General features: G+C 39.7%; 1 long non-coding RNA gene across 1 annotated transcript in view; it reads right to left on the reverse strand.

Annotated features, from left to right (window-relative positions):
* Positions 1–1233: 1233 nt before the first annotated feature.
* LOC118023609 overlaps positions 1234–22734 on the reverse strand; it is a 167199-nt gene continuing 145698 nt past the window's right edge. The window contains exons 3-4 of the long non-coding RNA XR_004682853.1: positions 9349–9475; positions 1234–1451 (exon numbers count right to left, since the gene is read on the reverse strand). This is a non-coding gene — a long non-coding RNA (uncharacterized LOC118023609). The remainder of the gene's footprint in view (positions 1452–9348; positions 9476–22734) is intronic.

Below are 22734 nucleotides of genomic sequence, written 5' to 3' on the forward strand. Positions count from 1 at the left end.
CACATGAAAAGAATATGTGGAGAAGCAGCAAAGCATGAGACATTTGAGTGAAGCTTTCTTGGAACTTCTACCCCAGCCAAGATGCCAACTGAATGAAACCAACTGAGTAATCTCAGTTGTTGACATCATATGAGGTAGAAGCCCAGTCAACCCACAGACACATAAGGAAAAATGTATTTTTTTAAAGTTTAGGCAATAGATAACGGAAACCGTGTCTAAAACTGCTATCAAGTGTATTTATCTGTAGCCTCTGACCGTCTGAGCTGCTCATCAAATTGTCCTCTCTTAACACATTTTCATCAGAGTGTCTCTATTAGGAGTTTCAGAGAATGTTAGAGATGAGCAATACCCCCCAAAGTAGAAGAAAGAGCTTCATTTTCAGGGTCTCTGTGCGAGGTAACTGCAAATTTACTAAGCAGGGGCCACAAAAAGAGACCTAGACAGTAAAAGCAGCAAGAACACCTCTGGTAGAGAGGTGATTCTTCCTTACCTACAGAAAAAAAAACATTTGTATGGGGCACCTGGGTGGCTCAGTCATTAAGCATCTGCCTTGGGCTCAGGTCGTGATCCCAGGGTCCTGGGATCAAGTCCTGCAGTGGGCTCCCTGCTCCGCGGGAAGCCTGCTTCTCCCTCTCCCACTCCCCCTGCTGTGCTCCCTCTCTCGCTTTGTCTCTCTCTGTCAAATAAATAAATAAAATGTTTGGTTTTTTTTTTAAAAGAACATTTGTAAAAAAGCTTTCTCTGGCAAAGACCAGACATGAACAACTTGCAACTTACACCTCACTTTCAGGCAACTTTAATTTATTACCAAAAGCCACTTTGCTAATATTTTTTCTTTGCCTACAAAGAACTGATATTTAAAAACACAACTACAATCAGCCTTTTCAAATTCATAACCTCATTGGGATTTGATTAATGCTTTAAGAACCTGATGGAGTCAGGGTATTTCCCCCTTTTGTGAAGAACAGATTACCCTAACTATTGGTCAATGATGTCACGTCAGAAAATAGTTCTAAAAACACACAAGAATTCAAGAGACACAGAATCCTTGAAATACTTGGCCTTCCCCCTTTGTAATTCTATTTCTTTCCCTAAAGGACAACCTTTTCCAGGTCCGTCAATGACTTAGTTATCTTATTATCATCCTCAACTGATTACAGAATTAAAAAAAGTTCTCTACCTCTTCCCACAAGTTTTCTCCCTAACCTATTTCCCACACACTGTGGCAGATGGCATGAAGAATAAATCTGGGCATAAAAGCTTTTCAGGTCTTTAATACTATGAACTCACCTCAATTAATTAGATGGAAATATTTCTCTGATTCGCTGACAGTGACCTTACTCTTAATGGCCTTCAATGAAGTCACCGAAGCTTTCACTCTCCAGAATTTCAAGACAGTTATTTACTCGTTTATTCCTTTTATTCTGCCATTTATCTTCATAAAATAAGTTCTAAATTAAACAAATTTTAAATAGTTTTTAACAGCAAGGGCAAGAAGACTTAACTTTTGAACTCACCATGACCTGTTTTGACAGCCAAAGTAACATTCATTTTTACACACATTTCTAAAGAGAATGAAAACAGGCTTTAAAAATGATTTTAAAAGACAGAAGCAAAAAGAGAAATTTTCATTAATTAAACAAATATTTAATGTAAATCAATTATGTGCCCATCACATCCCAAGGTACAGGAACATAAAAATAGGCCAACCCCCAGGAAGTTCATGGATGAACTGAGATGCAGACACTGAATAACAAACTATACAACACATTGTGGGAAGAGAAAATACAACAGTGTGAGACAAGTGAATGGCTGAGTGTGCACAGATGAAGAGGGAGAGTGAGGAGGAAAGATTCTGAGGCAGGTAGCAGAGGCTACACACAATTCAGTAGATAGTGGGCAGCAGTCAGAAATCAAAGTATCAACGAGGTTTTTTTCCTTTTGTAGGTTCAGAGGGAAAAATCCCTTTTGTCTCTCTACTAGCTTCAGGTGGTTGCTGGCAATCCCAGCATTCCTTGACTTGCAGTGGCAACTCTAGTTTCTGCCTCTATTATCACATGGCTTTCTGATAAAAACACCAGTCATTGGATTTAGGGCCCATGCTAATTCAATATGACTTCATCTTAAATAATTACACCTGCAAAGACTCTATTTCTCTCACATTCTGAAGTTCCAGGTAGTGTGGGGCACATCATTCAACTCAGTACAGAAGCTGTGCTGAGGAGTTTGGGCCCAGTAAGGGCCATGTTCCCAAACTTCAGTTGTTATATACCACTATTCACAATTTTTGTCATACCTGTGAACCACCCACTCTTCTATTTTACTACTTTTTATTTTAAATTTTATTATGTGGGCACCTGGGTGCCTCAGTTGGTTGAGAGAGAATGAGAGAGAGAGAGAGAGCATGAGAGGGGGGAGGGTCAGAGGGAGAAACAGACTCCCTGAGCAGGGAGCCTGATGCAGGACTCGATCCTGGGACTCCAGGATCATGACCTGAGCAGAAGGCAGTCGCTGAACCAACTGAGCCACCCAGGTGCCCCTCCATAAAAATATTTAATGAAAAATCTTAACAATAAAACAAAACAAAACTGATTGGTTTATAAAAACCTGAATATAGGTCCCTCAGTGATGAGAAAGGAACTCTCTGATGACTACTTATAATAAAGGAGATTTAGCTCATCTTCACTGGGTTTAAAAAGATGAAGTTCTACACCAACAGGACAATTCTCCCTTCAAGGCCACAGAAAATCCTGATTTAATATGTACATAATTGTAAAGAGCCAAAGAAACTTAACCCCCCTCACTGATATAGTTGCATACTGAGAATCAGTTCCTCACCAAAATGCTAATAATCACTTCTGCTCAACAATCTTTTGCCCACAGCACCAGAACCTATCCCACTTCAGCTGTTATTTTAAATATACATATTTACTTGGTAATACCAGAGAAATAATGGAAGAACGAGTCTCCATACATTCACCCCTGCCTCACAATTTGAGAAAACTCCTAAGAGGACTTTTTAGCAAGTCTTTCAAATGTCTCTTCAGAACGTTCAAAATACTGGTGGTAAATTCTTGAGATGGGTTCTTTAGGTGGGTTCAAAACCAGGTTCTTCAGATGAGACTTTCAGTATTGTTGAACGGATGAATGGAGCTGAAAGCCTCAATGTAATGAAAGCCTCAGTGTAATCCCAACTGTTAGAACTTGTTCAGCACTACCGGGTCTAGCCACTGCAGGAAGCTTTCAGCACTCAAGTGTTCTCATTTCGCTCTCCCAACAATTCCAAAGGAGCTACTGCTATTATCTGCACTCAACAGCTGAGGAGAGTTGGGTTCCAAGAGGTGATGAGATTGGCTGAAGTTTACACTGCCCATGAAAAAAGGAGGTGAGATTATGGGGAAAGGAGTTGAAGGTATTAAATAGAAGGTGCAGGATGCTACATGCAAAGTATACATTGCTGTCACTTTCCGAATGGGGAGATGAACTATGCCAGATATGAATAAATACCATTTCCTGCTCCAGAATGTAGGGATCAAGGCAGGAATCATGAAGTTTCTGTAATTAACTTATATAGCGGTGATTGCCAAGGCCTGTTTGGAGAGGCAGGGATAACCGAAAAGTCTTTAAAATGGTTTAGATCTGGCCACTCCTGACCCGAGGGAGCCTTGGGCTAAAATCAAAAAATGGGAGAGAAGCTTCCCAAATGCCGAGCGGTTTTAACCCATTTACATGTCATTTCTCAGTAACTCTTAACACACTCCACCTTCCTATCACTTTGCTTTCAACCTAATGAAAACACAGCTTTAATCCGAGGGAAGAGAATTGATTGCATCTAAATTTATTCTGCAGGCTAAGAGATCCACAGGAAACTACTCATTTCCATTTTTATCACTGCTTTTTTATTTAAACATGTCCTGTCTATTGGTCCATTGTTTTAAGAAACTCCTACAGCTTGCTGGTTTTTAATCAATCTTTTCTTCTTTAATACCTGTCTTTGCTCTTGAACTTCTGAAGCATTCAGCTTTGTGTCTCTGAAAACTTTGGGGGTAAGATTTTAATTTCCCTTCCAGGTTTTATTTTCCCTTCTAGGCAGCTTAAAGGCATCAAGGAAATTATCACTTTGTATTGCTTTTTTTTTTTTTTTTAAGATTTTATTTTTATTTATTTGACAGAGACAGAGAGAGAGCACAAGTAGGCAGAGTGACAGGCAGAGGGACAGGGAGAAGCAGGCTCTCTGCTGAGCAGGGAGCCGGACGTGGGGCTCAATCCCAGAACCCCGGGACCATGACCGGAACTGAAGGCAGCCGCTTAACCGACTGAGCCACCCAGGCGCCCCTTCACTTTGTATTTCTGTGGGGCTTCTTTCAAGGTGTGCTGATCATGCAGGTGATGGTCTGGGTACAAACTGAAGATCTGTGATTCTTTCCAAACATGACATGAACCAATACCTGAAAGTAGAGTTCTAATGTAAACATAGGTGACAGTTCCCACCTAAGATTCAGGAAGCTTCCTTCTCTTGGCAGTTTCTTTCATGAATGCATAAAATCAACTAATTATTATTCACAAGTAAAATTTAAACATATGAATGCAAGGTCTCTACCTTCAAGGAGTTTACAGATCCTCTCCCCCAGCCCCTGCCAACATGCATATGTGATGAGGGAGCAGAAGGCTAGCTGAGGACAACGCAGAAGCTGGCACCCTACACCACCACCCCCATGTGGTACGTGTGACATTCCTCAGGCACTCTGGGCTGCCCTAAAGGAAAAAGAAAGGTTAACTGATAGAGATCACAGTCTTGCAGGACAGGAGTCTCCCTCAGTTTATTTACAAAAGACTTAGCAATAGCTTCCGGAAGGAAATGTAAATTAAACTGAATTTCTTCTAAATCTAAAGCCCACTGACAAGTCTGTGTGATAGGAGGAATGTAATATCCCTCCAGGAAACTCCCAACTGTCTTCATGTTAGTGCCTCATTAGAGGGGAAAACAGCCTTGGCTTGACAATAACCAAGCCTCTAGTATCCTGAGAGTCTTTAGCATATGACAGTCCTTCTGAACACCCCCTTTGTCCTCACCTCCCCAGCTTCCAAGTATATAATCAACCACACCTCACAAACCCAGGGCAGCTCTTTCTGCCCACGTGTCCTGTCCCCGTGCTTTAATAAAATCACCTTTTTGCACCAGAGACATCTTAAGAATTCTTTCTTGGCTGTCGGCTCTGGACCTCACCTATATTCTAAAACTTCATCATATGGAAGCTCGAGCGCGCACACGGCATGCGCGAGCACACACACACACACACACACACACATTCACACAGCTCCTCTTACTACAAGTACCTGGGTCACTGCCTGGGCTTTCTCTCTTCATAGTACCACACCTAAAGGGCTTGGGGAATTAATTCTCTGAGGAGCACCCCTCAATGACAAATTAAATACAGTGAAGAGATACCCCAGCCTCCACGCCTCTCAGGTGGAACAACTCTAGGATGTGCTCTGTACAATTTCTCAAAGGTCCTTAGCAGGACCGCACCCCAACTGCCCTCAAGAGTCACCTACTTATCAATCCACCTTGCACTGGCTTCTTCCCTTCCCTGTCTCACTTTCCTCTTCCTCTCCTAGACCATCTTGGAATCCCTTTCCAAATAAACTACTTATACACAGAGATGGGGACTGTTGGGGAAATAAAACAGGTTCAAAAGAACTGTCACCAGGTTAGAGATGGCATCAAATTACTTAAGTTACAAAATCTAATTAACCAGACAGACACTCTGTTCCCTGACAATGCTAATAACTTTGTGGTTTCTTTATTTTTCACGCAAAAGAGAAGAAATAGGAAGAAATATAGCTTCAACTTCCATGTATAATATAAAGAAAACCATCACAGTCAGGATTCAGTCAAGGAAATAGAGTTCATGCCAGGTGTTTCAATAAAGGATATTTTACACAGGGAACTAGTTCTAAAGGAGCTGGAAAAGCCAAAAGCCCAAAGAGAAGAAGACAATGAGATAAGACAAAGAGTTGCAACAGAAAGAAGTCACTGTCCAGTTCTTCAAAAGGTTCAACAGAGAGTTACCATATGACGCAGTCATTCTACTGTTAGGTAAATCTTGTTTTGCTCAAGAGAACTGAGAACTGCAATCCAAGAATTGAAAATATAGGTTCACACAAAAACGGGTACATAAATGTTCATAGCAGCATTATTTATATAATAGCCAAAAAATGGAAACCATCCAAATGTTCTTAATAAACAAAATGTGGTATGTCCATACAACAGACTACTCCGTCATAAAAATCAACTAGTGATATATGCTACAACATGGATGAAACTTGAAGACATTATGCTATGTGAAAGAAGCCAGTCACAAAAGGCCATATGATGTAGAATTCCATTTGTGTGAAGCGTGCAGAATTGGTAGATCCAGAGAGACAGAGAGTAGATCAGTAGTTGCCAGAGGCTGTGATGACAGGAAAATGGGGAGTGAGCACTAATGGGTACAGAGTTTCTTCCTGGGGTGATAAAAACGTTGTAGAATTAGACAGTGGTGATGGCTGCACAAGTTTGTGAATATACTAAAACCAAATGAACTGTACACTTTAAAAGAGTTAATTTTATGATATCTGCATTATACTTCAATTAGAATAAAGAAAAAAAGAAAAAAAGGGGAAAGGAAAGAAGAAAAAAAGAACAAAAGAGAGAAAAGGAGGCACTATCACCACTTGGGTAAGAGGGATAAAAGGAAAAGGTGCTTTGCCAAATCTCAGGAGCCAGGACCCCCACAAAAACTGGGGCCAGTGTGGAAGGGGCTATGAGGTGGGAGCTGGAATGAGGGGGAGACATAGCCACTGCTAGTCACTCATCCTGAAGCAAAAGGTGACAGGAAGACATGTTCTGGCTTCTCCTTCCTCCTACCCACCAGTCTTTTCACATTGGACAAACCTACCTGGAAACCAGTTAATAAGAGAACCTGAGAAACAATCTGCAGGTGTTGGCCCCATAATACAGAGAAGTGAAGGGTAAGAGCACAGAATGGGTCTGAAAACAAACAGGGAAATGCCTAGCATAGAACTCCATTGCTTCCAGCATCAAACTCTTCCCAGTTGAGATTATTAAATACAACCTAGCCAACAGCATGGGTAGTATTATTTGTGAAAATTTAACACAAATCCTCAATGCACTTTTTTTTTTGAGACAAGGAAGAAGAAGGGGACAATTATTTTAGTAGTAGTTACATTAAAATGGGAAAGCAAGTGTTAACCTTAAGCCAAATGGGCATTCTCACTTGACCTGACATTCTGCAAACATTACTGAGTACCCTAGGGACACATAATGAAAGTGACACTATCCTTACCCGCAAGGAGATCATTAAGGAATTCTCAGCCTATACAAGGGAAAAATATTAACCAGGCCTGATTAATATGAATCAAACATTCAGGAACCATAATAGAATTGAAAGTGCTTATTTAGTAAGTAAATTTTAATAGCACCTCCCTATCAAATACCTCAAAGAGCTGAAAATCAGAAGGGCAACCTTTGGAAGGGTGCCATAGAACCCTCCATTCTAAATGAATTTCAATCTATCTAATTTATCATTACCTTGGGGCATACTGCAGTCTTCCTAAACTATATTCCCACACACCTACTTCCAACATAATTGCTACTCACTTTGGTACACTCCAAGGAATACCTACTTAAACACAGAAAAGAATTTGTAGTTTAAATTTCCCAATGAGAACAATGGGGGGGGGGGGGGTGGGAGTCAAATTTAGACTGATTCAAGTTTCCATAAACCCTTTGGAATATTTAAAATCCCCAAAGAGACATGGCTCCAACCAACTCCTGACACTCAGATGGCCAGTTATTCTGACATTCGTGAGCAGTTGCAACTTGTTGTCAATTTCATCCCTAGGAATAGTATTGGCAGAGAATCGACTCTTAGATGCATTAATATGAACAGAGGCTAGATTCCTGCTGACTATACAAATGCCTTTAATCTAGAGTATATGTCATACCTTGAAGAAATCCTAAAAGAGAATTATTAAAGATGTCTTTCTTTCAAAAATAAAAAAGGCAAGAGGTTCTTTTTCCTTTATATAAGCAAGTGAATCACAAAAACAAATTTCCTCTTTTTGCTTAAGGCCAAAACAATGTCTAATAAAATAAAGCAAAAGATAAACACATACCTCTGAGGCCATACTTTCCTCATTTTCACTTTACCTCCTGGATAATTCTCAACATTAATACAGCTTTGGAGGATGGGGTGACCAGAATTGGGAAGGGACAATGGTTACAATTTAGCAAAAAAAAGCCTATGGGACTACTAACCTGTTTGCAAGCATATGCAAATGGTTCCAAGGATAAAATATTTCAAGACTCCATACATAACAGAGAACTGAGTCACAATTATAATAAAGTCAGACTTTTCAATAGTTCACTGAAATACACCATTTATTTTGGGCTATAGCCATACATCAAAGCATAGCACAAAGACAAAACTTTTTGTTTCTCTGTATGTATTTATGTAAAGTGGAGCTGGTATCAGGCAGTAAACTCAGCCGATTTTGTTCTTAGATCTTGCCGGCTGTAGACATCTAAAATGAGAGTGCATTTGGCTATGAAAGTTTAAAACAATTTTCCTTTCCAGAGCTCCAAACGAAAATTATCAACACTAAATGATATATGTGCATGAATCAGCAAATATATTAATTTATTACTGTATTTTAAAGAGAGTATGTTATGTTAACGTATTTCACAAAAATCTCAAAACCTAGCAAAGCACTACTAAACAGTTTCCCCAAAAGTGACTTTAAATACTTCCTTTAATTTGCTTAATGAAGAAAATTACCAATTACCAGTTTTTACGTTTTGTTTTTTTTTTTTTTTTTAAGATTTTATTTATTTATTTGACAGAGAGAGACACAGCGAGAGAGGGAACACAAGCAGGGGGAGTGGGAGAGGGAGAAGCGGGACTCGATCCCAGGACCCTGGGATCATGACCTGAGCTGAAGGCAGTCGCTTAACCAACTGAGCCATCCAGGCGCCCCAGTTTTTACGTTCTTATTGAAATAATTAACAAGAAATTTAAAACTCCTGAAGTTGTAGTATTCGTTATTTCCTGTTACTTATACTGTGTACAGCCCAGCAGGGAGTGTTTCAAGCTAAAATACTTAATCTCATTCACACCAAAGACTATGTGAAATGCCAAAGGCGAAAGAATGGTCCACTTTTCAAAGGCTGTTTTGTACCTATATAATATGGTAAGGGAATATTCTGGGCAGATGAAGAATCATAAAGGGAAAGCTGAATGTGTTGGCTTAAGTGTTTGTGAAATTATTAAATATCAAAGATACCTGGTATTCAGTGGCGCCTCCATGGCTCAGTCAGTTAAGCATCCGACTCTTGATCTTGGCTCAGGTCTTGATCTCAGGGTTGTGAGTTCAAGCCGCATTCTGGGCTCTGTACTGGCCATTGGGCCTACTTAAAGAAAAAGAAAAAAAAGATACTAGGTATTCATTTAAATGCACAACAAACTGCATAATATATTCTGTTAATGTGGTAATAAAAACTGACTACGAAATTCTATACTCAGGTTACTACTGATTCTAAAATAAAGATGTGGACTTTATCTGTGCACTACATCTGGAATTCACAGATGTTACTGTCAGCACTTTTTACCTAGTGCCACACAACTTAGCAATTAATACGACGTCTTAGGTAATTAATTGTTTGGTATATTGATCTCTTGTTAACTAGATTAAATATTCCACTGGACTCCCAAACGTCCTTGTACATGTAGCAGATGTTGAAAAATACTTCCTGACTGATAAGCATGTTTATCTAAATTGGAGATTTTTGGGGCCTAATAATATACTGGAGGACTTCCAATTCTCCATTTTATTGTATAATTTTAAGAGCCAAAAGTTGAGGTACACCTATCAGGGACAACTCACACCCAAATACAATAATTTTCTTTCTCTTTAATTTCTCAGATACTTAAGCACAGCTTGAATTTTTTTCTTTTTTCTTTTCTTTGTTACAAGGAAGTTTATTTCTATCCCTAGTTTGCTAAAGTTTTTTTTATTATGTTAATAACCATACATTACATCCTTAGTTTCTGATGTAGTGTTCCATGATTCATTGTTTGCGTATAACACCCAGTGTTCCATGCAGAACGTGCCCTCTTTAATACCCATCACCAGGCTAACCCATCCTCCCATCCCCCTCCCCTCTAGAACCCTCAGTTTGTTTTTCAGAGTCCATCGTTTTTTCTTAATCTAGAAAAACAACTTGTGTAAAACAGTGAAACAGTTGAGGCTATTACTAAGAGAAAGGTTTTTCCTTTTCTCTTTTCATTTTTATTATGGTGTATGAAATGTATGTCTAGAACATATGCTTAAAAGTAAAAGCATTAATTAAGTGACAGCCAGTAAAAATCCCACTCAGGTAAAGAAACAGAACATGGCCACTCAGAGCCCCTGTGTGCCCCCCACACATCATATCACCTGCTCTTCCCTGCAAGTAACCTCCTTCCTAACTCTTGATTTGCTTTTCCCCTTGTTTTCTTTATAGTTTTACCACTTGTGTATTTCTACCCAAACAAGATATTATTTAGTTTGGTTACTTTAGGTATTTATATAAATAAACACATACTGTATGCATTCTCTCAGTGGTGCACTTCTTTTGCTCACTATGGCGTCCATTCTCCAAGTCCATTCAAATGTGGCAGCCAAAACATTTTATTAAACTATAAGTTAAGCACTGGCACTGCTCAAAACCCTGAAATGGTGGCTTCATTCATTCAGTAAAAGCAATAATGCCTGTAAGATTCTCCATGATCTAAGCCAAGCTACCTTCCTGACCTAATCCCACTCCCCTCTAGCCATACTACCTCCTTGCCCAGAATGTCCCTACCTGTGCCTTTGCACTGCCTGTTCCTTCTGCCTGAGTGGTTGCCACCATGACTCATACCTTATCACCTTCAAGTCTTCTCCACAATGTCACATTCTTAAAGAAGCCTATCTGATCTCCCTATTCACCATTGCTATTTAACATAGTACTGGAAGTCCTGGCTTCAGCAACCAGACAACAAAAAGAAATAAAAGGCATGCAAATCAGCAAGGAAGAAGTCAAACTTTCACTATTCGCAGATGACAGGACACTCTATATAGAAAACCCAAAAGACTCCACCAAAAAATTGCTAGAACTGAAACACAAATTCAGCAAAGTCACAGGATACAAAATCAACATACAGAAATCTGTTGCATTTCTATGCACCAATAATGATGCAGCGGAAAGAGAAATCAAGGAATCGTTCCCATTTACAATTGCACCAAAAACCATAAGATACCTAGGAATAAACCTAACCAAAGATGTAACAGCTCTGTATTATGAAAACTATAGAACACTGATGGAAGAAATTGAAAATGACACAAAGAAATGGAAAACCATTCCATGCCCATGGATTGGAAGAACAAATATTGTTAAAACGTCTATACTACCCAAAGCAATCTACACATTTAATGCAATCCCTATCAAAATACCACCAGCATTTTTCACAGAGCTAGAACAAACAATCCTAAAATTTGTGTGGAACCACAAAAGACCCCGAATAGCCAAAGCAATCTTGAAAAGCAGAGCTGGGGGCATCACAATTCTGAACTTCAAGCTATATTACGAAGCTGCAGTCATCAAGACAGTATGGTACCAGCACAAAAATGGACACATAGATCAATGGAACAGAACAGAAAACCCAGAAATGGACCCTCAACTCTATGGTCAACTAATCTTCGACAAAGCAGGAAAGCATATCCAATGGAAAAAAGACGGTCTCTTCAACTATTGGTGTTGGGAAAACTGGACAGCCACATGAAAAAGAATGAAACTGGAGTACTTTCTTAGACCATAAGAGACTCAACTATAGAGCACAAACTGAGGGTTGCTAGAGGGGAGGTGGGGGGGGGAGCTACATGGGTGATGGGTATTAAGGAGGCCACTTATTGTGATGAGCACTGGGTGTTATATGCAAGTACTGAATCACTAAACTCTACTCCTGAAACCAATATTACACTATCTGTTAACTGGAATTTAAGTAAAAAACAAAAATAGAATAAAATCGCAAACACACTCTACCCCACTCCCACAAATTCCTGATTCCCATTCCCTGCTTTCCTTTTATTTCCCACAATACTCATCATTTTGACATTCCATTTAATATGTCTATTGTTCTCTATATTCTCTCCCCACTAAAATATAAGCTCCATTAGGTGCCCCCTGGCACAAAGTATACACTCAATAAGTATTCGTTGAATAAATGAACATTATGCTTCTGAGATCATGCATATGATGGCACAGAGCTATAATTTGCTTCACATTTCCATTGCATGAATACCACAATTCAATTACCCAATCTGTTGTTGAAAGACCTTTGGGTCATTTCCACTTCTGTTCTTTTGTTTTTGACTCTTAACAAGAAATGCTACTGTGCTTATTTTTAAATATGAATCCTGGTACAAGAAATGCAGGAGTTTCTCAAGGATGGACACTTAATTGAGGACTTGTAGTAACACTGAGTACGCAAATTTCAACTCCCCTAGCAGTCAGAGCCCAACTCTCTGCCGAAGTGGTTGTGTCAATCTAGACCCACCAGCATGTAGGGGCACTCACATTCCTCCACATCCACCCCAACACTCATTGTCAGGTTGCTCATATTTGCCAGCTGGGTAAGTGTTTATGCTATCCCACTGTGCTCTTACACTGTATTTCTCTGAATAACAATGAGATGAACCATTTTCCCTACACTTCTTGGTTTTCCTTCTTTCTGAAGGGCCTATTTAAGACTTTTGTCAAGATTTCTATTGGGTTGTCTTTTCCTTATTGATTCCCAAATTTTATAAGTCAAAGTCCAGTCAAGAAAACCAAAACTACACAAGGTATTTTTTTTTTTTAAAGATTTTATTTATTTATTTAACAGAGAGAGAGACACAGCAAGAAAGGCAACACAAGCAAGGGGGAGTGGGAGAGGGAGAAGCAGGCTTCCCGCCGAGCAGGGAGCCCCATGCGGGGCTCAATCCCAGGACCCTGGGATCATGACCCCAGGCGAAGGCAGACACCTAACAACTGAGCCACCGAGGCGCCCTACACAAGGTATTTTAAATGGAGGGGATTTAATACAGGAAATGGTTACACAGGTGGTGGAAGGCTGAAGAGAAAAAGGGGGAGGAGGGAATCTTGAGGTAAACCTACTTTTTTTTTTAAGATTTATTTATCTGAGAGAGAGAGCACACACACATGAGCGGGAGGGGCAGAGGGAGAGGGAGAGAGAATCTCCAGCAGAATCCATGCTGAGTGCAGAGCATGATTCAGGGCTCAGCTCAATCTTATAACCATGAGATCATGACCTGAGGCAAAACCAAGAGTCAGACTTTTAACCAACTGTGCCACCTGGGCACCCCAAGGTAACCTAGATACTAATAATATCAGGAAGCAACTTATGCCCCTAGGAAGGAGGAGACAAGAGAGGAGTCTGAAGCTCTGGGGAGATTAGTTAATACTTAGACCCAGTGCATGTTTAAACAACCCACAGTTGAGTGTAGGAAGATTGATGTTAGAAGTAGTTTCAGTCCTCCCACATATAGGACTAGCATTGCAAGTATAGATGGAGGCCCACATCTTGTCTACATTTAAACTGTTAAACTGTGTGCTATTATCACATTTTAACAAATATATATTCATAATGTTCTAAAGACCAGATGTGAATTTAGGTGAATGTTAGTCCAAATATGACCTGCAAAGCAAGTCTACAAATCATTTATTATTGCTCCATGCCAAGTAAAACAGAAATTGAAATTAAGTATTTTAAAAATTTCACAGCAGGGGCGCCTGGGTGGCTCAGTTGTTAAGCGTCTGGCTTTGGCTCAGGTCGTGATCCCAGAGTGCTGGGACCACGCCCCACATCGGGCTCCCTGCTCCGCGGGGAGCCTGGTTCTCCCTCTCCCACTCCCCCTGCTTGTGTTCCCTCTCTCGCTGTGTCTCTCTCTGTCAAATAAATAAATAAAATCTTAAAAAAAAAATTTTTTCACAACAATTTGACAATAATGTTATACTATTTGTATACTTTTTAAAATTTTTTCTTGCAATTTATTTTTATTTTATTTAACAAAAGTATTAGTCTGCAATAAATTTGAAATTTAAAAAAGAAAAGAAAAATGGATTTTCACCACAGTTTGAGAAGCACTAAACTTCTCAACCTCTCAAAATTTCTGGCCAGATGTAGCAGGCAGCACCTGCAGAGAGTCATCTCTAGCCTCAGATCCTTGGCCCATGAGCCTTTTCTTCTTCTCTTTCTTTCTTTTGAGAGTGAGCAAGTGCACTGCATGGGGGCGGTGGGCACAGAGAGACAGGGAGAGAGAGAATCCTAAGCCGGCTCCACCCTCAGTGTGGAGCCCGTTGCAGGGCTGGATTTCATGACCCTGATATCATGACCTGAGCTGAAACCAACTGAGCCACCCAAGCACCCCTGAGACAGGCTGCCCTCCCCTCCCTCCCTTTCTTCCCTCCCTCCTTTCCTTCCTTCGTTCAGATTTTATTTATTTGTATGTGTGTGTGTGTGTGAGAGAGAGAGAGAGAGAGAATGCACAAGCAGGGGGAGCAGCAGGCAGAGGGAGAAGCAGGCTCCCTGCTGAGCAAGGGGTCCCATGCGGGACTAGATCCCAGGACCCTAGGATCACCACCTGAGCCCAAGGCAGACACTTAACCAACTGAGCCACCCAGGCATTCCGAGCCAGCACTTTCTATATGCAGCTCCATCCTGCTCCATTAGAGGCCTCAAGTGTATACAGGTGATCCCCCAAGCCCACACATCAAAGCTCCATTCACCACCATACACACAATTATATATAAAATTTTATATAAATAGCCACCTTAAAATTTTTTAAAAGATTTTATTTATTTGAGAAGGAGAGACAGAGCATGAGTGGCAGGGATGGGCAGAGGGAGAGAGAGAGAAGCAGGCTTCCCGCTGAGCAGGGAGCCCCACATGGCTCAATCCCAGGACCATAGGATTGTGATCCGAGCTGAAGGCAGATGCTTAACTGACTGAACCACCTAGGTGTCCCTAAATAGCTACATTTTAAACCAAGATGTGCACACTGGAGGTGTGGCTCACCCTTGGAAGGAGAGACTCAGAGCACTCTGCACATGGAACATCAGTGTTCTGTATTCCCCACCCAGAGGCAAGTAGGGAACAGGCTCTAATTAATCACACCCCTTTGGCCACATAGAGTCCTTGCCCCATAGGCAGAAATGTAGTCCCCAGAGTCTTAGGGTGGGGCTCTCTAAAGCATAAGGCTCCATGTAGAGAGCCTCTCACATAGTCTGAAGGGCAGTAATGACAGAATGTGGTGCTGCTACAGCTAGAAACACGATGGCAGGGCAAGAAAAAGGAAAGGAGGGGCGCCTGGGTGGCTCAGTCTGTTAAGCAGCTGCCTTCGACTTGGGTCATGATCCCAGGGTCCTGGGATTGAGCCCCTCATCAGGCTTCCCGCTCAGCGGGGAGCCTGCTTCTCCCTCTCCTTCCACCTGCTGATCCCACTGCTTGTGCTGTCAAATAAAGAAAAAAATATTAAAAAAAAAAAAAAGCACTACTGGGTATTTACCCCAGAGATACAAATGTAGGGATCCAAAGGGGTACAGGCGTCCCAACGTTTATAGCTGCAATGTCCACAATAGCCAAACTATGGAAAGAGCCAAGATGTCCATCGACAGATGAATGGATAAAGAAGATGTGGTATATATATACAATGGAATATTATGCAGCCATCAAAAGGAATGAAATCTTGCTGTTTGCAACGACGTGGATGGAACTGGAGGGTATTATGCTGAGCGAAATAAGTCAATCAGAGAAAGACATGTATCATATGATCTCACTGATATGAGGAATTCTTAATCTCAGGAAACAAACTGAAGGTTGCTGGAGTGGTGGGGGGTGGGAGGGATGGGGTGGCTGGGTGATAGACATTGGGGAGGGTATGTGCTATGGTGAGTGCTGTGAATTGTGTAAGACTGTTGAATCACAGACCTGTACCTCTGAAACAAATAATACATTATATGTTAAAAAAAAAAAAAAAAGATGATGATGATGATAGTAGGAAGGGAGAAATGAAGGGGGGGAATCAGTGGGGTAGACGAACCATGAGAGACGATGGACTCTGAAAAACAAACTGAGGGTTCTAGAGGGGAGGGGGATGGGAGGATGGGTTAGCCTGGTGATGGGTATTAAAGAGGGCACGTATTGAATGGAGCACTGGGTGTTATATGCAAACAATGAATAATGGAACACTACATCAAAAACTAATGATGTAATGTATGGTGATTAACATAATTTAAAAAAAAAAAAGGAAAGGAAATATTGCATCTCTTCCTCCTGAGCTTCCTATCCTGAGCTCTCATTTCCAAAACCAAACCAGAAGTCAGCTGATGAGAAGTCTGGGAAACACAGTTTGTGAAGTCTCAGCTCCAGCCAGAGAGGTATTCTCTTTATTTTCTGGATATTGGTCCTCTGTCACACTTTGTGTTACAAGTATCTTCACATTTACAGATCTTTTTGTTTGTTGTTATTTTGTTCTCTTTGTGTCAGCTTCTGATGAATTCTCATATTTAACGTGGTCAATTTTTGATAAATTCTCAATTTTAACGTACAAATTCATCAGTCTTTTCCCTTATGCTTAGGGTTTTTGTGTCCTGTTTGAAAACTCCTTCCCTACTTCAAGGTCATGAAAATAATCTCCTATATTAGTTTCTCAAAGCTTTATTATTTTAAAAACTATACCTTAAAAAGTCATTCAGTCTTAAATCTGATAGTGACTTTTATGTATAGTGTGAGGTAGGGGTACAATTCCATTTTTTTTTTTCATATCTATACCCAGATGTCCCAGCACAATTGACCATAGAATCTATCCATCCCTCCTCTGGTCTGAACATGTCATATCTATCATGTATCAACATCATATCTGGATCTCCATCTGGGCTCCCATGTGCTCTTCCATAGCCCTGTTCCTGTAACAACACCAAACTGTTTCAGTTACTATAGTTTCGTAAGTCTTGATCTTGATAGGCAATTTCCTGAACTTTGTTCTTTGTCTTTAAGAATATTGTGGTTATTCTTGGTCCCTTGCATGGCCGTATAAGTAGCTTATTAAATTTCACTAAGAAAAATAAATCCTGGGTGGATTCTAAACAGAATTACATTGACTCTAAATCAATTAGAGGAAACGTGACATCTTTACAATATTAAATCTTCTGATCCAGAAGCATGGCTTATCTCTCCATTTGGTTATGTCCTCTTTAATATCCTTCAGTAAAATTTTGTAATTTTTTTCCATAAAGCTCTTGCATCTTTGTTAGATTTATTCCTCAGTGCTTCATATAGTGGTGCTATTATAAGCATCTTTTTTATTCATTTTCTAAATGTTTGTTACTGGCATGTAGAAATGCAATTGATTTTTGTATATTGATTTTATATTCAGCTACCTTTCTAAACTCACTTATTAATTCCAATTAATTATCTGTAGATTTCTTGTATTTTCAATATAATCCAAGTTGCCTTCCTTCACCATTTCAGGTTATTTTCCTTGCTTGGATATTCCCATCTTGTAATTCTTCCCATCATAGCACCTACCACATTATTTTGTAATTGTTTTTCTTTCTGTATTTTTCATGGACTGTACGTTCCTTGACAAGAGGAACTATGTCTGCTCTTTCACTTTTGAATCACCAGTTCTTAGCACAATACTTGGCACTATTACTACCTTGATAAATATTTGTTGAACAAATAGAGTCCATTGCTTGAAATCCTTCACTGGTTTTCCATTGCTTTCTTACAAAACCCTGTAGGATTTGGCCACTTCTGAAAGTTTAGTTCACAGGAAACCACCATGATTATAAAATCTGTCCTGGCCACTGACCAATGTCTTCATGGTCATGTATCTCAAGAGAAAAGAGGATTGTGATTTTACCAAGGCTCTCCTGTGGCAGGTGGGCATATGTACCACATCCAAATGTGAAATAATCAAAAGCTGCTCAGAATTGAAAGCAGTCTCTGGCACTGCCACTTGTCTCTGAAGTGAAATAATGACTAATCAATGGACCTAGCAAATCTCTCACATCCACATGTATACCACACTGTTTAAATGTAGCTTAACAAACATCTTATGTATGAAAGGGAAAAAAAGTTCTATTTGTCAGTTTAAAGAATATTTCATTTGCTGTGCTAATTGAGATATTGCAATCTGAGCCTACCTATGTCCATTCTAGAGCAGGAGCATTTGATATCTCTACAGCTGCTTAAGAGCACTTTCTACTGAAAAGGGTGTTTTGATAGATGCTTCCTAAGAAGTTGACCTTTTATACCCCAATAATATAAAAAGACAAAATTATGTAATTCTCAAAACCAAAAGAAATCTCAATAACTTATTCAAATTCCAACCTATGAGTAGAACTTCATCTAAAGTCAGTTGTTCAGCAATTGTCAAGGGACAGGATGTCAAATTTTCCATTGCTGGTTCAGTGTTTCAACAGTTCCTACTATTAGAGAAGTTATTATTCTCCACCTTGTCTCTGACCTATTAAACCTTCCAGGTTCTACCTGGCATTTGACAAGCCAGTAAAAGATAATTTAGGCCTCATGAACATTTGTCTGTGCTAGAAACACCCAGGTGACCCAGGACCAGCTGCCCAGACTTGTTCTTTTTGCTACCCATTTCCATATCCTGATCCCATGCTTTAGAATTTGATATATAACCGACTTCTTCATTGATTCCATGACCTACTTGGCCTCTTAGCTTTGGCCAATGGACCAAATACAAAATTTTCTTTTTTCAAGTTTTAATTTAAATTCCATTAGTTAATATACAGCACTAACATTGGTTTCAGGAGTAGAGTTTAGTGATTCAACACTTGCATATAACACCCAGTGCTCATCAAAACAAGTGCCCTCCTTAATACCCATAACCCATGTAGCCCACCTACCCCCCTGCCCACCTCCCCTTTAGCAACCCTCAATTTGTTCTCTAGTTAAGAGTCTCTTATGGTTTGCCTCCCTCTTTCCCCCCACCCCACCATGTTTGTTTCTTAAATTCCACATATGAGTGAAATCATGTGGTATTTGTCTTTCTCTGATTTATTTCACTTAGCATTAGTAATAGTCTCTAGCTCCATCCATGCCATTGCAAATTGCAGGATGACATTCTTTTTTTTTTTTTTTTAAGATTTATTTATTTGAAAGAGAGAAAGAGAACACATGAGTGGGAGAAGGGGTGGAAGGAGAGGTAGAGAGACTCTCAAGCAGACTCCCTGCTGAGCCCAGAGCCTGACCTGGGGTTCAATCCCAGGACCCTGAGATCATGACCTGAGCTAAAATCAATAGTCAGATGCTCAACCAAATGAGGCTCCCAGGTGCCCCAAGATTTCATTCTTTTTGATGGCCAAGTAATACTCCACTGTGTGTATAGCTATATATATAAATATATACCACATCTCCACATCTTTTTTTTCCATTCATCAGTTGATGTACGTTTGGGCTCTTTCCATAATTTGGCTATTGTTGATAATGCTGCTATAAACATTGGGGTGCATGTGCCCCTTCAAATCAGTATTTTTGTATCCTTTGGGTACATTTCTAGTAGCGCAATTGCTGGGTTGTAGGGTAGTTCTATTTTTAACTTTTTGAGGAATCTCCATACTGTTTTCCAGAGTGGCTGCATCAGTTTGCATTCTCACCAACAGTGTAAAAGGGTTCCCCTTTCTCCGCATCCTCGCCAACAACTGTTGTTTCCCGGGTTGTTAATTTTAGCCATTCTGACATGTGTGAGGTGGTATCTCATCATGGTTTTACTTTGTATTTTCCTGATGATGGGTGATGTTGAGCATCTGGGTGTTGAGCATGATGAGTGTCTGTTAGCCATCTGGATGTCTTCTTTGGAAAAATATCTATTCATGTCTTCTGCCCATTTCTTAACTGGATTATTTGTTTTTTGGGTGTTGAGTTGGTAAGTTCTTTCTAGATTTTGGTCACTAACCCTTTATCAGATATGTCATTTGCAAGTATCTTCTCCCATTCCGTAGGTTGCCTTTCAGTTTAGTTGATTATTTCCTTCGCTGTGCAGAAGCTTTTTATCTTGATGAAATCCCAATAGTTCATTTTTGCTTCTGTTTCCCTTGCCTCCAGAGACATGTCTAGTTAGAAGTTGCTGTGGTCGATGTCAAAGAGGTTGCTGCTTGTGTTCTCCTCTAGGATTTTGATGGTTTCCTGTCTCACATTTAGGCCTTCATCCACTTTGAATTTATCTTTGTGTATGGTGTAAGAAAGTAGTCCATTTTTCCCAACACCAATGGTTGAAGAGACCGTCTTTTTTCCATTGGATATGCTTTCCTGCTTTGTCGAAGATTAGTTCACCATATAATTGTGGGTCCATTTCTGGGTTTTCTGTTCTGTTCCATTGATCTATGTGTCCATTTTTGTGCTGGTACCATACTGTCTTGATGACTGCAGCTTCGTAATACAGCTTTAAGTTCAGAATTGTGATGCCCCCAGCTCTGCTTTTCAAGATTGCTTTGGCTATTCGGGGTCTTTTGTGGTTCCACACAAATTTTAGGATTGTTTGTTCTAGCTCTGTGAAAAATGCTGGTGGTATTTTGATAGGGATTGCATTAAATGTGTAGATTGCTTTGGGTAGTATAGACGTTTTAACAATATTTGTTCTTCCAATCCATGGGCATGGAATGGTTTTCCATTTCTTTGTGTCATTTTCAATTTCTTTCATCAGTGTTCTATAGTTTTCATAATACAGAGCTGTTACATCTTTGGTTAGGTTTATTCCTAGGTATCTTATGGTTCTTGGTGCAATTGTAAATGGGAACGATTCCTTGATTTCTCTTTCCGCTGCATCATTATTGGTGCATAGAAATGCAACAGATTTCTGTATGTTGATTTTGTATCCTGTGACTTTGCTGAATTTGTGTTTCAGTTCAAGCAATTTTTTGGTGGAGTCTTTTGGGTTTTCTATATAGAGTGTCCTGTCATCTGCGAATAGTGAAAGTTTGACTTCTTCCTTGCTGATTTGCATGCCTTTTATTTCTTTTTGCTGTCTGGTTGCTGAAGCCAGGACTTCCAGTACTATGTTAAGTAAGAGTGGTGAGAGTGGACATCCTTGTCTTGTTCCTGATTGTAGAGGAAAAGTTCTCAATTCTTCCCCATTAAGGATGATATTAGCAGGTTTTTCATATATGGCCTTTATTATGCTGGGGTATGTTCCCTCTATCCCTACTTTGTTGAGGGTTTTTATCACAAACGATGTTGTACTTTGTCAAATACCTTTTCTGCATCTATTGAAAGAATCATATGGTCCTTATCCTTCCTTTTATTAATGTGGTGTATCACACTGATTGATTTGCAAATATTGAACCACTCTTCTAGCCCAGGAATAAATCCTACTTGGTCATGGTGAATGATTCTTTTAATGTACTGTTGGATTCGATTTGCTAGCATTTTGTTGAGAATTTTTGCATCCATGTTTATCAGGGATATTGGCCTGTAGTTTTTTTTGTTTGTTTTTAAGATTTTACTTGTTTGACAAAGAGAGTGAGAGTGCACAAGCAGGGAGAACAGTAGAGGGAAAGGGAGAAACAGGATCCCCGCCAAGCAGGGAGCCCGATGCAGGGCTCGATCTCAGGACCCTGGAATCATGACCTGAGCCAAAAGCAGACGCTTAACCATCTGAGCCACCCAGGCACCTTTGTCTCATTTTGTTATCAAGGAAATGCTGACCTCATAGAATGAATGTGGAAGTTTTCCTTCCATTTCTATTTTTTGGAATAGTTTGAGAAGAATAGGTATTAAATCTTTTTAAATGTTTGGTAGAATTCCCCTGTGAAGCCACCCAGCCCTGGACTTTTGTTTGTTGGAAGACTTTTGATTACAGATTAAATTTCTTTGCTGGATATCGGTCTGTTCAAGTTTTCTATTTCCTCCTGTTTCAGTTTTGGTAGTTTATATGTTATAGGAATTTATCCATTTCTTCCACATTGCCCAATTTGTTGGCATATCATTTTTCATAATATTCTCTTATAATTGCTTGTATTTCTGTGAAGCGGGTTGTTATTTCTCTCTCATTTGTGATTTTATTTGGGTCCTTTCTCTTTTCTTTTTGATGAGTCTGGCTATGGATTTATCTTTTTTTAATTTAAATTTTGTTAACATACAATGCAATACTGGTTTCAGGGCTTAGCAATTTTATTAATTTTTTCAAAGAACCAGCTCCTGATTTCACTGATCTGTTCTGCTGGGGTTTTTTAGTTTCTGTATCATTTACTTCTGTTCCAATCTTTATTATTTCCTTTCTTCTTCTGGGTTAAGGTTTGTTTGGTATAAGTTTAGGTATAAGGTTAGGTTGTTTGAGATTTTTCTCACTTCTTGACATGGGGCTGTATTGCTATATACTCCCTCTTATGACTGCTTTTGCTACATCCCAAAGGTTTTGGATTGTCATGTTTTCATTTTCATTTGTTTCCATGTATATTTCTTACTTCTTCTTTAATTTCCTGGTTGACCCATTTATTCTTTAGTAGTATTCTTTAGTAATATGTTGTTTAACCTCCATGTATTTGTGGTCTCTCCAAATTTTTCTTGTGGTTTACTTCAAGTTTCATAGCATTGTGGTCAGAAAATATGCATGGTATGATCT

Source organism: Mirounga leonina, unplaced genomic scaffold (genome assembly GCF_011800145.1).
Source record: "Mirounga leonina isolate KUSES-001 unplaced genomic scaffold, KU_Mleo_1.0 Mir_180, whole genome shotgun sequence".
Taxonomy (NCBI): Eukaryota; Metazoa; Chordata; class Mammalia; order Carnivora; family Phocidae; genus Mirounga; species Mirounga leonina.